This window comes from Chrysemys picta, chromosome 17 (assembly GCF_011386835.1).
Source record: "Chrysemys picta bellii isolate R12L10 chromosome 17, ASM1138683v2, whole genome shotgun sequence".
NCBI lineage: Eukaryota > Metazoa > Chordata > Testudines > Emydidae > Chrysemys > Chrysemys picta.
The window spans coordinates 15,322,386-15,335,106 of NC_088807.1; the positions used below are offsets into that span (position 1 = coordinate 15,322,386).

The window sequence follows — 12,721 nt, forward strand, 5'->3', positions numbered from 1 at the left end:
AAAACCTGAGAGTCTCTGGATAAAGTTGAGAAGTGTGAGCAACAAGGGTGATGTCGTGGTTGGAGTCTGCTATAGACCACCAGACCAGGGGGATGAGGTGGACGAGGCTTTCTTCTGGCAATATCCCATGTGACATGAGGGATCTCCTGACATGGCCACCCCTCTCCATCAGCAGATCCCTGCCACACGATGTGGGGAGCTGGGAAAGACGGGGGCTTTAATTATGTGCTAAGGAGCAGGGTTATGTACATGTAGGGGAGACCCTCTGGCACCCAGAGACAAAAAGGGTAGCTTGCCTGGGCCCTGTCTGGGCTCCCACCCACCCCAGCTCTGTTTGTTGGGGATTTCTTTTATCCCGGACGGCTCAGGTTTCGTTGTCCGACTGCAAAGAGACAGGCAACGACCAGCAAAGATCCAACTATCAAGCTCTTTATTGTAGGCATGCAATACAAAAGAGAACTACTACCCGTCTCCATAGAACCAGCCCCCTCTATACCTCTGCAGATGCAAACTGCCTTTATTAGCCACTTTGCCACATCATCACTGTATTTTCCCATCTATATTTTCCCAGCATACAAGAGAGGAACAAAGAACAACTGTTATGTTTTGATAAGCTTCATGGTTAGACAAAGATATACAAGTTACTTAAAAAAGCATCTGCAAGCATTTTTCCCAGCCTCTGCAACCATTCTCTTATCTAGTAAGGTCAAGCAACCAAGTGTCTGACTGTTTCAGCTAGTATATTTTTTCAGTAGGCCTCGCTGGTTGCTAAGCAGAACAGGCCATCAAGGCAAACTCATCAAGTCCCCCCTTTGTTCCTAGAGGACCCACTAAGGGGACTCGAGGAACACAACTTAGATTACATGATAAGGTCGACTGACGTTAGGGGCTGTTTTGCACAATTGAGCAGTTATACAGCACCCACATTTTATAATTATATAGTCCACCAACTCCCCAGGCAACTATTTGTTGCCATTCCTTGGGGAATGGGCACCAGTATACTTCTTCTTGAATTTGAGCCGTAGGTCGCCCAAAGGGGTAGCAGTCCATTTGTCCTGAGCAAGGAGGTCGTCTGCTTCTGGCTCACCCGGTTCGCGGTGGGGTGAACGTGTGTGGCCCCCTTGAAGTCCGACGCCGTCTGCTTCTGGGGAACCCTTTACCAGGTCGGGCTCCCTAGTGAGGCTCCGTTTGACTCAGATATGATGAATCCAAGTGGGAAGTTCCTTGACCCGAACAGCAGTAGGGCTCACCAGAATAGTCTCGAATGGTCCTGGCCACTGGGGTTGAAGTGGAGTCTTTCGGTAAGTTTTGATCCACACTGGGTCACCTGGAGAAATAGAATGAACAGCTTCCCACAATGGTAAAGACTGAGACTGTGCTGAGTACTGTTGTAATGTTGTTAAATGCTGCTGCAATGCTTTTACATAAACTTCCGTTTCACAAGTCAGATCAGTGTCACTAGGCATTGAAACCAAAGAAGTAAAGGAAGGGGGTACATGTCCAAAAAGTATCTCAAAGGGTGCTAGCTTAGTCGTACAATTCGGGGTAGTCCGGACAATATACAAAGCCAAAGGAAGAACTTTAGTCCATTTCATCTTAAGTTCCTTACACAACTTAGTTAGGGTGGTCTTTAGAGTTCCATTCATACTCTCCACCTGGCCTGAACTCTGAGGATGCCAGGGGGCATGAAAAACCCATTTTGTCCCAACTGCTTCTGTGAGTTCTTTGCAAATTTTTGCTGTAAAATGCGTTCCCTGGTCAAAATCAATTTTTTCAGGAGGGCCAAATCTTGGCATGATCTCATTATGAAGCACCTTGCAAACTGCTTTGGCAGTGGCTTGGGCAGTGGGAAAGGCCTCTACCCATCCTGAAAGTTGATCTACGATCACTAACAAATGTTTCTTTCCTTCTGAGGAAGGTAAATCAGTAAAATCAATTTGAATGTGCTGCATGGGCCTATGAGCCCATCTGCGCCCACCAGGTGGCGCCTGTTGGCTTGTTCCCTTAGTATTACATTGCTGACAAAGAATACAACTTTCCACTACTCTTCTAGCCATTTCACTTAATCCAGGGGATACAAACTGCCTAAGAACGATTTGAACCATTTTATTTGCTCCTAGGTGGGTGTTACGGTGAACCTTTTGTAGCACCTCACGCTGATAGCTTCTAGGTAGGATAGGACGACCATCACATTCCCAAATTCCCACTGAATTAGGTTGGGCCCCCCACTTTTCCCATGTTGCCTTTTCAGTATCTGAAGCATGTAATTGCCATTGAGCTAAGGGAGAGATCAAGTCTAATTGGGCCCCTTGTAGGGCTGCTGCCTTGGCCACCCCGTCAGCCAAGCGATTTCCCATTGCGACTGGATCAGTTTGCCTGGTATGAGCTTTGCAGTATATCACCGCAATCTCCCTAGGAGCCTGAATGGCTTGAAGCAGTTCAGCAATTTCCTTTCCGTGGGCAATCTGAGCTCCAGACGAGGTAATGAAACCTCGTTCCTTCCAAATTGCACCTGTGGCGTGGCACACCCCAAAAGCATATTTTGAATCCATATAAATATTGACCCTCTTTCCTTTAGCATAGAGGCAGGCTGCAGTCAGGGCTTTCAACTCTGCTGCCTGGGCACTCACCCCGGGGTGAAAGAGCTTTCCCTATCAATACAGTCTTGCTATCAGTGACTGCGTATCCAGAGTGTCTGATTCCCTCACAGACAAAGGCAGATCCATCCACAAACAACTCCATTTCAGGGTCTTGGAGGGGAACATCAGTAAGGTCAGGGAGAGGGGTGGAATTAAGTCCAAAACCTGCAAACAATCATGCACATATCCACTACTTCCCTCCTGGGGCAACAAAGAAGCTGGGTTTAACATGGCACATCATTTGAGGGTTACCCCATGAATCATTAAGAGAGCAATTTCATATTTTGACAATCGTTGGTTAGACAGAAGCTTATGCTGTCGTGAATTTAACAGGCTGACCACAGCATGAGGCGTATACACTGTGAAGGGGTGTCCTAGTACTATTTCTTGAGCTTTTTCCACAATGAGAGCAGCCGCTGCAACATTCCTTAGGCAGCCTGGATGGCCTTGAACTACAGGGTCTAATTGTCCTGACAAATAAGCAACCGGTCGAGGAGAGCCTCCAAATAATTGTGTTAACACTCCAGATGCCACTCCTTTAGATTCATGTACATACAAGTCAAAGGGTTTGTTATAATTAGGGAGCCCTAGAGCAGGGGCCTGAACAAGGGACTCCTTGAGTATTCTGAAGGCTCTTAACTGCTCAGCATTTGGATGTAAAGGCTCCTCTGTCCCTTCTTTAGTTAACTCATGTAATGGCTTCAATAATTCACCTGCAGCCACTATCCATGAACGACAAAATCCAATCATTCCAATAAAGCCTCTCATTCCTCGTTTTGTTGTGGGAAAAGGAATATCTAAAATTGCTTTTACCCGCTGGGGATCTATGCAACAAATTCCAGGCCCTAAAGTACACCCCAAATATTTCACCTCTTGTTTTGCCCATTGCAATTTTGTGGGGCTGACTTTGTGTCCCTTCATTGCCAACTGATTAAGTAGATAGATGGAATCAATTTCATTATCTTCCTGTGTTTTTGATACCACTAAGATATCATCAACATAAGTTATCAAAGTAGAGCCACGGGGTAGCTGGACATCTTTTAAATCTTCTGCTAAAATTCTAGCAAACACCCCTGGTGCCTCCACATACCCTTGGGACAATCTAGTCCACGTAAGTTGCCCTGGGGGTGGAATTTCCTGTTTCTCCCCCCTTTGCCCGGCTGCACCTGGTATTTCCCAGGTGAATGCAAAAAGGTACTGTTTATCTGGGGCAACCGGTACAGAAAAAAAAAGCATTTGCCAGATCCAGACAAGTAAACCATTTTGCGTCTGGCGGCACCATTGCCAGTATGGTGCTAGGGTTTGGCACTACACGGTGTTCTGGGATCACATATTGATTAATGAGTCTTAAGTCCTGAACCATTCGATACACTGGTTTTCCATCTGGCCCAGGCTGAGGCTTCTTAATAGCCAGAATAGGGGTATTGCAATGGGAGACGCATGGCACCAGAATTCCCTTCTCCTTCAAATCCTATATGAGGGGCCCTAGCCCCTGAACAGCTTCAGGTTTCAAAGGGTATTGTCTCTGGGCAGGCGGAGGCTTGTCACTTTTCACTGTCAGATTTAAAAAGGGAGCTGATTTCACTAGTCCCACTGCATGTTTTCCTCCCCACACTATAGGGTTAACTTCGTTTTGCACTCGCACAGGGAGGTTTTTACTAGATCCTTGAACTTCCAGCCTTGCCAGTAAATATGCCTTTTCCAATGGGAACCTTAATGATGTCATCCGGATTACAAAAAATTTGAGCATGCAATTTACACAGCAAATCTCGCCTAAGCAAGTTTACTGGCCCATTCATAAGCAAAAAGGAACGCTGAATATTTAAAGGGCCCAAAGTGGCCATGCATTCGCTGGTCATAAAACATCATTCTGTCTCTCCAATAACTCCTAGCACACATGTTTCAATACTTCCTTTTGGGGCCGCTCCCTCAGGAATAGCTGAATGAGTAGCACCAGTATCCACTAACAGTTGAAAAGTCTCGTTCCCTATTTTAAGGGGAATAATAGGGAACCGGGCATCACATTTAAATTGCACAAGTCCAGCCTCATAAATCTCAGGACTCCAAGGGAGCGGCGCCTCCTTTCATTCGCTGTCCTCTGCGAACTGCCCTGCTGCCTCTGGCTTATACTCCTTCTTAGGGCGCACTGGGCACTCTCTCTTCCCATGTCCTTCTGCACCACAATAATGACAATCACTACTTCTAACTCCTTCTCCATGTCCTCTGCCTCTCGCTGCTCCTCCTCTTCCCCGTTCATTCCATCCACCTCTGTTCCATCCGCGACCTCTTCCCCTTCCCCCAGTCATTGCTACTGCCAACAGTGACACTTGCTCCTTTATATCCTTCTGCTTTTCCTTCCTTTTCTCTTTTTCTTTCTTCTCCTCTCTTCCATTAAACACTCTAGTAGCGATGCTAACTACCTCAGGCAAATTTTTCCTTTGCATACCATCTGGATGCTCTCTAAATCTCTTAGCAATATCCTCTGCACACTGTGACATGAAAACCAGTTTAAGTATATCCTTTCCATGATCAGTTTCAGGATCCAAATTCCCATGCTTTCTAACTTCTCAAATCAGTCAGGCACAAAAGGCAGAGGGATGCTCATCTGGACGCTGAACACAAGCAGTCACCTTACTCCAATTTGGAGTAGCTTTCCCTGCGTCCCTAATGCCTTTCAAAACAGCTTTCAAAAAATTATCCAAACTTGTCTTTTGAGCTGGATTGTTGGGATCCCACTTAGGGTCAGCAGTCGGCCAAGAATCGCCCAAATGGACTGCAGATTTTTCTTTTACTTTTTGTCTTTCATCCTCTGTCAGGAGAGTGTCTAATAACTGATTTACATCTGCCCAAGTGGGCACATGAGTGGAAAAGATTGTGTGGAACATTCTTTCCACTGCCTCGGGATTGTCTCGTAGGTGAGGCATAGTGCGCTGCCAATTAAGCAAATCTGAAGTTGCAAACGGGGTATGGGTAAAAACCATCGCATGTCCCCCAGCGACCAGTGGAACCGGATAAGTTCTCAATGGGGCTTGTAATATCAGGGGTGTCTCAGAAACATCCTTCCTCACAGAGTTAAGTAACCTAGTGAGGGTCCGCAATGGCGAGGACGAGGGCTGCTGTAATATTGGGAGTGTTTGAGAAGCAGCCCCTGGCCAAGTTTGAAGAAGGCTGGCTGAAGGCTGCACAGAGGGGGTGAGGCTGCCTGATCCCTCTGAAGACAAGGGAACATCACCCTGAGCCCCCCCTTGATTCTCCTCTGTCCCTAAACTGTCCCTAACCTGCTGTTTTTGAAGCCTGAAACTCCGCTGGACAGGGTGACGAACAGGAACAAAGTCCTCCTCCCGGTGGCTCTGGGGCATATGGCGGGGGATTTTTACAAGAGCTCTCCATACAAACAGCTTCAAAAGCTACCCATCCCTCCGTGGGTTTATAATTATACCACACAAACAAATAATCCATTTGTCCCGACCTAAGATCGACCAAAATATCCATTAAGGAGTTCATCCTTTCTGTGGAAAATGTTTCACACTCCGGCCAGTCTCTAGTTGGGGACAAATGAAAGGTAAATGACGGCTATTGGATCTGACACAAGTTTCTCATCTTAGCCTTGGACAATCTGGCCGTCCCGGATATATTCTTCCAATCTCTCAGAATGAGAGATAACAGGGCGTCCCCCAGGCATTTACTGCCACCTTGTCTCATTTTCCTGTACCGAGCGCTCACTTACCTAGTTCCCGTGACTCCTGCTCAAAGGGCAGGTGGACGTTGCTGGATTTAAACGGGCTCAGGCTGGTTCATGAGACAACGCCTTATCGCCGACGTGAGATCCGACTCCTAGGCAAGGCTCCTCTCAATCGAAGGATGCGCGCTGCATTGCGTCGGAGACGGACCCCCTCGCCGGAGAGTTGGACGAGTCCCGGCGGAGTCGCCAAATTTGTTGGGGATTTCTTTTATCCCGGACGGCTCAGGTTTCGTTGTCCGACCGCAAAGAGACAGGCAACGACCAGCAAAGATCCAACTATCAAACTCTTTATTGTAGGCATGCAATACAATAGAGAACTACTACCCGTCGCCATAGAACCAGCCCCCTCTACACCTCTGCAGATGCAAACTGCCTTTATTAGCCACTTCGCCACGTCATCACTGTATTTTCCCAGCTATATTTTCTCAGCATACAAGAGAGGAACAAAGAACAACTGTTATGTTTTGATAAGCTTCATGGTTAGACAAAGAAATACAAGTTACTTTAAAAAGCGTCTGCAAGCATTTTTCCCAGCCTCTGCAAGCATTCTCTTATCTAGCAAGGTCAAGCAACCAAGCGCCTGACTGTTTCAGCTAGTATATTTTTTCAGTAGGCCTCGCTGGTTGCTAAGCAGAACAGGCCATCAAGGCAAACTCATCACTATCCTGCTCCTCTCCCCTCCCGCATCTTGTCTCCATCCCCTGTTCTCCTCCCCCATCTCCACCCCCTACCCTTCTCTATCCTCTGTTCCCTCTGCCCAACTCCCATCCCCACTGGCCCCCTCTCATCTGAGGGCATTTCCTGACACTGCCTCTCCCCAGCCTATTGAGATCCCCCTCAGGTGACAGTTGTCCCCCCCTTTCCCCCTCAGGTGACAGTTTCCCCCCCTTTCCCCCCAGGTGGCATTTGGCTACTCCCCCCCCTTGACAGTCCCGTCGCTGACTCTGCTCGCCAGGCCCCTCCCCCCACAGGCGTTTCCCAAGTAGCTGCAGGCAGCTCCAGCCCATCCCCCGAGCTCGCCACACCCAGGGCTGGAGGGTTCAGCCCGTCCCAGCAGGGCCCCGCCAGGCTACAGCCAGTCTCCAGCCCACAGAGCAAAGGGCCACATAGCCCCTGACTGTTTGCTCCCCTAGTGATGTCACCGTGCCCTGAAATGCAAACACGGGGGTTACGCTGGCATTGCTCAGCCGTGGCCAGACGCCCGAGTGAGCGTGGGGAAGAGACGGGCTCTGCCTGCTGAGGTGCCAGCGCTGGAGAGGCACCATGCAAAATTCCCACCTTTGTGAGCCTGCCTAGAGTCCAGCTGGCCCAGGGACTGTGGGACCCAATTTGTTGGGTGTGTCTGGTTTTTATTAGCCAAACAAGGCGGGTGAGGTCAAACCTTCTATTGCAACAACTTCTGCTGGTGAGAGAGACACGATTTCAAGTTACACAGCTCTGCTATCCTGGGACAAACACAGCTACAAGCATACTTCAGACAACAATGTTATTTATGGTAAGACATGCTGGGGCAGCGAGGGGCTGAAAAGGAAAGAGCCAGTGGCCACCGCTACCAAAGAAAAGGTGGCTATCAGCATAGGTGGGATTTAAACCCACCCATGCAGCACATAAGGGATCAGCCTTAACTCCTCAGCCACATCTTTACCCAGTGGGCAGCTTTCACATGAGCCTGTTATTTCATCAGCTGAGACCAGGCACACAAGTGAATGTGGAGAAGGAAACATAGGGCTGGCCTGTAGGGATACCAACCCCATTGCCAAATCATGCAGGATGGCTGAGTGGTTAAGGCCCTAGACTACTAATCTATTGTACGCTGAACCCATGTGTTTGAATTCCCCTTTGGTTGTTGGCCGCCCCTTCCGCTTTTGGTGGAGGCAGCCACTGGCCGGCTCTTCTGTGCCTCTTTGGCCCGCTAAGCCGTACGGTCACCAAAAGAAGAAGAAAAGCTACCCACAAATTGGGTGCCGGAGCACTTCCTACATCAGCTAGGACTCAAACGTGTTTGACAAGACTGGAACTTAAGCATGAAGCCTCTACACCACTGGTCTGCTTGCAGGCCTCCCCTGCTATGTCTGCTCTACCCTGGCTTGGGTGCCTGGCCTTGGCTGACCAAGGGACAGCTGGTGGCAAAGGGGCCATTTTGTCTGGTAAAGAGACCAAGTGGTTAAGGTGCTGGATTGCTAATCCATTGTGCTCTGTGTCGCCGAGTTCAACAGGTACCAAGAGCAACTGGCGAGATGTGCTTGGTTTTTGTTTTTTTCTGCACATCTAGAGGACTGGAGAAGGGCAAACAGCTATCTTTAAAAAGGGGAACAAAGAGAACCCGGGGAATTATAGACCATTCAGCCTAACTTCAATATCTGGAAAGATACTGGAATAAATTATTAAAGAATCAGTTGTTAAGCACCTGGAGGATAACAGGGTTATAAAGAATAGCTGTGGGTGCTTGGGTAGGGGGGCAGGGGAGGGGGATGCTGCAGGTGCTTGGGGAGCGAGGAGGTGTCGTGTGGGTTGTGGGGGAGGGTTGGCACAGCTGGGACAGGCTCCCACCCACCAGCTCCTGAGATCCACCTGCTGCCTCCGCTGGGCCCCAAGCCCCAGTACTGCATCTCCCATTGGCTGGGAACTGCGGCCAATGGGAGCTGCAGGGGCGGTGCCTGCTGGCAGAATAGAGGCAGTACATGGAGCTAGAAGCTGAAGGAAGGGAGTCCCCCTCCAGGTAAGCACTGCCCTGCGCCCTAATCCCCAGCCCTGAGCCCCCCCCACACCCAAACTCCTGCTGCTGGGGGGTGGTAGGGCCCAAGACTGCCCCAGACTGCCCTAGTAGCAGCCGGTGTGCTGGTCCGAGGGCTGCCTGAGCTGCTCAGGTGGCCCCGGGGCCAGCCACACCAGCCACAGCAGAAGTCATGGAGGTCACAGAAAGTCATGGATACCCTTTGGGGGTGGAGACGCTATCTCTTGAGCCAGCTGGAGACAAAATGGAGGGGTCTCCCAGGAGGTTAAATAGACTTTCTCTTGTGGGTGGAGACCCCCTCCTCTCTTCTATGCAAAGTCCAGCTCCAAGATGGAGTTTTGGAGTCACATGGGCAAGTCACATGTCCATGTATGACTCAGTTTTTACAGGCAGCGGCCATTGCTCACATGCTATCTTCAATGTCTCCAGGAAGACTTCTTATATGGATTAGAGTTTTCCAAGATCCATTGTTTGTTAAGTGTTTCTTGATTGGGCACTTAATTTGCACATTCCTTTCTCAAGAAGCTGACCAAATGCTTTACTAAGGCTACTTAAAATCAAACAAGTACATAGTCAATATTCATAACTTTGAGTACAAAAATGACACATGCATACAAATAGGATGAATATATTCAGTAGATCATAACCTTTACAGAGATATGTTACATGGCATATGTAGCATAAAACATATTTCAGTTATGTCATATATACATTCATAAGCATATTCCCATAAAGCATTATGGGGTGCAACATCACAACGTTATCCAGCTGAAGTTGTGGGGACTGAAGAAACATGTATTCCATTGAGACAAATGGTGGTTGAGACATGGCATTCGAGTGGGACAGCAGGAATAGCTACTGTTGCATGTAAGTACAATGCAGAGTAGAAACGTGAGGCCAGACCACGACCCAAGTTTTGTCTGAGACCACAGCAGTTTAAAGGGAGGGTTCGACAGAGACACATCACAGGTACATTGTATTTAAGAACATTTAGGGGCTCGGAAAGGTCCTGGCCATGGTAGCTCAACTGATGAGAACCTTTTGGATCAAGCCTGTACAGCAGTAATTTTTTATTTAAAGCCACAAGCTGAAGAGGCGCTCTTGACAAACAAAGTAAAAGGTTTTCAAAGCACATTATAAAAAAGTACAGTGATGCCTTACAAGTATTTCTTATTTTAAATTTTTCAGCAGCAGAACGATGGTTCTTCGGACGCCTTGGAGAGTCAGGACACCGACAGCTCAGAAGGCACAACCGGACTGGGCCCCATCTGTTTTTGCCCACACCCAAAACCAGATGCCAAAAGAGAAGGGGATACTTGTACTATCTAACACTGAAGAAGAAATATGGTATCAAGCCTGTGCAGGGCCATAACTGTAAAGCAGTTTTGCGTGCAATTGCACGAGTTGCTGTGCACAGAATCATCAAGCACTGACTAAGAAAGAAGCAATTTGAGGACTGGCCAGGGTGTCTTGTAGATGCCCTGGACCAGAGGAGTCACGACTGTGACAGTCGGACTGTCGATAATGTGAACAGTAAAATCAAAGATACTAGTGGTGATTTGTGCATGGAGAGCATTTCAAATGTTATCATCACATTAGGATACACACTGCAGTACCTCTGTTTAATTCAGGAACATTTAGATCAAAGGGCTAAGCTGCTGGACAAAGTGATAGAGGCCCCAGACAGAGCATTAGATGAAATAATCAAGCCGATGGATAAATGTTTAAAGCAGATTGTTGAACGGCTTCTTTGTTCAGCAAATTACAAAATGCTGTTAAGAAAAATGCCCTAAAAGTGGTGAAGGATGTGGTAAAAATAAAAGAAAAGTGTGTGTTGTAAATAAACTCTGTTGAAAATGGCTGTGTGAAGCAGGGCCGGCTCCAGGCACCAGGCACCCAAGCACATGGGGTGGCACCTGGTAAGAGGTAGCGGGGGGAGCGCGGCGCGGCATTCCGCGGGAGGGGGGCGCTCCGGCGGTGCGGCGCTGGGGGGGCGGGCTCCGGTTGCACGGGGCTCGGCGAGGGGGCGGCGCGGGCGCGGCGCTGGAAGGGGGTTCCGTCGGCGCTCGGCGGGGGGTGGGGGCGGGCTCCGGCGGCGCAGGGCTCGGCGCTCGGGGGGGGGGGTCCGGCGCGCGGCGCTCGGTGGGGGTGCGGCGCGGGTGCGGCGCTGGAGGGGGGTTCCGGCGGCGCTTGGCAGGGGGCGGGGGCGGGCTCCGGCGGCGCTCGGGGGCGTCGCGGGGCTCAGCGCTGGGGGTGGTTCCGGCGCGCGGCGGAAGAGCGTCGCGGGGGGTGGCACTCTGGGGGGGGGTCCAACGGCGCTCGGCGGGGGGGGCGGCGCGGCACTCGGCTGGGGAGGGGGGCTGCGCGGCGCTCGGCGGGGGGGCTGGGGGATGGCGCTTTTTTTTGCTGCTTGGGGCAGCAAAAAAGCTAGAGCCGGCCCTGATGTGAAGCATGTTCTTATGGAGCTCCACATCAGGTGGGGTCCTGTGTCATACGAACAGATCAACATATAACTATTTGACCCTTCATTCAAAGCCTATCAAAACACAGCCCCACCAAGCGTACAGCATGGGAGCTGTCATATTGGCTCTATCACTACATTCTTTATATAAGTGAAACTCTTCTGCCAGTGGGAGCCAGCAGCAACCAGGGCCGGGTTCAATATTTAGAGGTTCCTTTTCAACAATACAACACAGAACCGGCTTGAGTCCCACACAGTAACCTGGGGAAATTACTGGTACACACCACCCCTGGGCGTCTCAGAAAGGCAAAGCACAGAGTCTGAGTGTAGAAAAGAAACTATTAATGAAAGAAGGGAAATCACCTGACATTAATTAGAGAAAATGCCACAAGCAGGATTCATAACATAAAGCTGTGAGCAGGACACCCACCCCAGAGTGCGTGGAGCAGAGCATTCTGCCTCATGGTCTTGAGTTCTACAACCAACAAGTTCCTTTTCTGTGCCCCTCCCGTCTCCTTCCACTGCATCCCACTCACAGTGGTTGTCCTTGGTCAGTGAGGACACAGGATTCAGAGGTGCATCTGTGTGAGTTCACCTCCCACCTGGGGAAGAAGGCAGCTTGCTTGCTCCACCATTTGTGCATTTGCTCTGGCTGGCCATCCTGCCAGCCGTGGTTACCCTCCACTGACGGCCTCACCAGCCACTCGTTCACCAGTCAAATGTCAGTCACCTTCTGCTGACACCTGTCTGTCTGCTGTGACCTCTGCACATCAGTCTCTTAGTGATTTTCAGTTCTTTGCAGACTGGGCAGAAACACTGTCCCACCACAAGTCATTTCAGCTCTATTTGAGTACTTTAACATAAGAAAAGGCTCCTAATGAAGCCTATTTAGCTCTGTCTTTGATCCAGGGCCGCCCAGAGGATTCAGGGGGCCTGGGGCAAAGCAATTTTGGGGGCCCCTTCCATAAAAAAAAGTTGCAATACTATAGTAACATGTATTTGAAAATGTAAAAAATAACCAGTGAAATACATTCAAAAATTAATTTTTAATAATTTGAAAATACACGAAATACATTATTTAAAAACATTAAATGCTTTAATGGTATGTATGCATTTGCAATTACATAATGGGCTGTCGCTGGGTG

General features: G+C 49.2%; 1 long non-coding RNA gene across 1 annotated transcript; it reads right to left on the reverse strand.

Annotated features, from left to right (window-relative positions):
• Window positions 1-409: 409 nt before the first annotated feature.
• On the reverse strand, window positions 410-7,143 carry LOC135976188 (uncharacterized). Its single transcript, XR_010593392.1, has 2 exons — window positions 6,367-7,143; window positions 410-1,327 (listed from the first exon to the last, which is right to left on the reverse strand). It is a non-coding gene; the product is annotated as an uncharacterized LOC135976188 (long non-coding RNA).
• Between the last annotated feature and the right edge of the window lie 5,578 nt (window positions 7,144-12,721).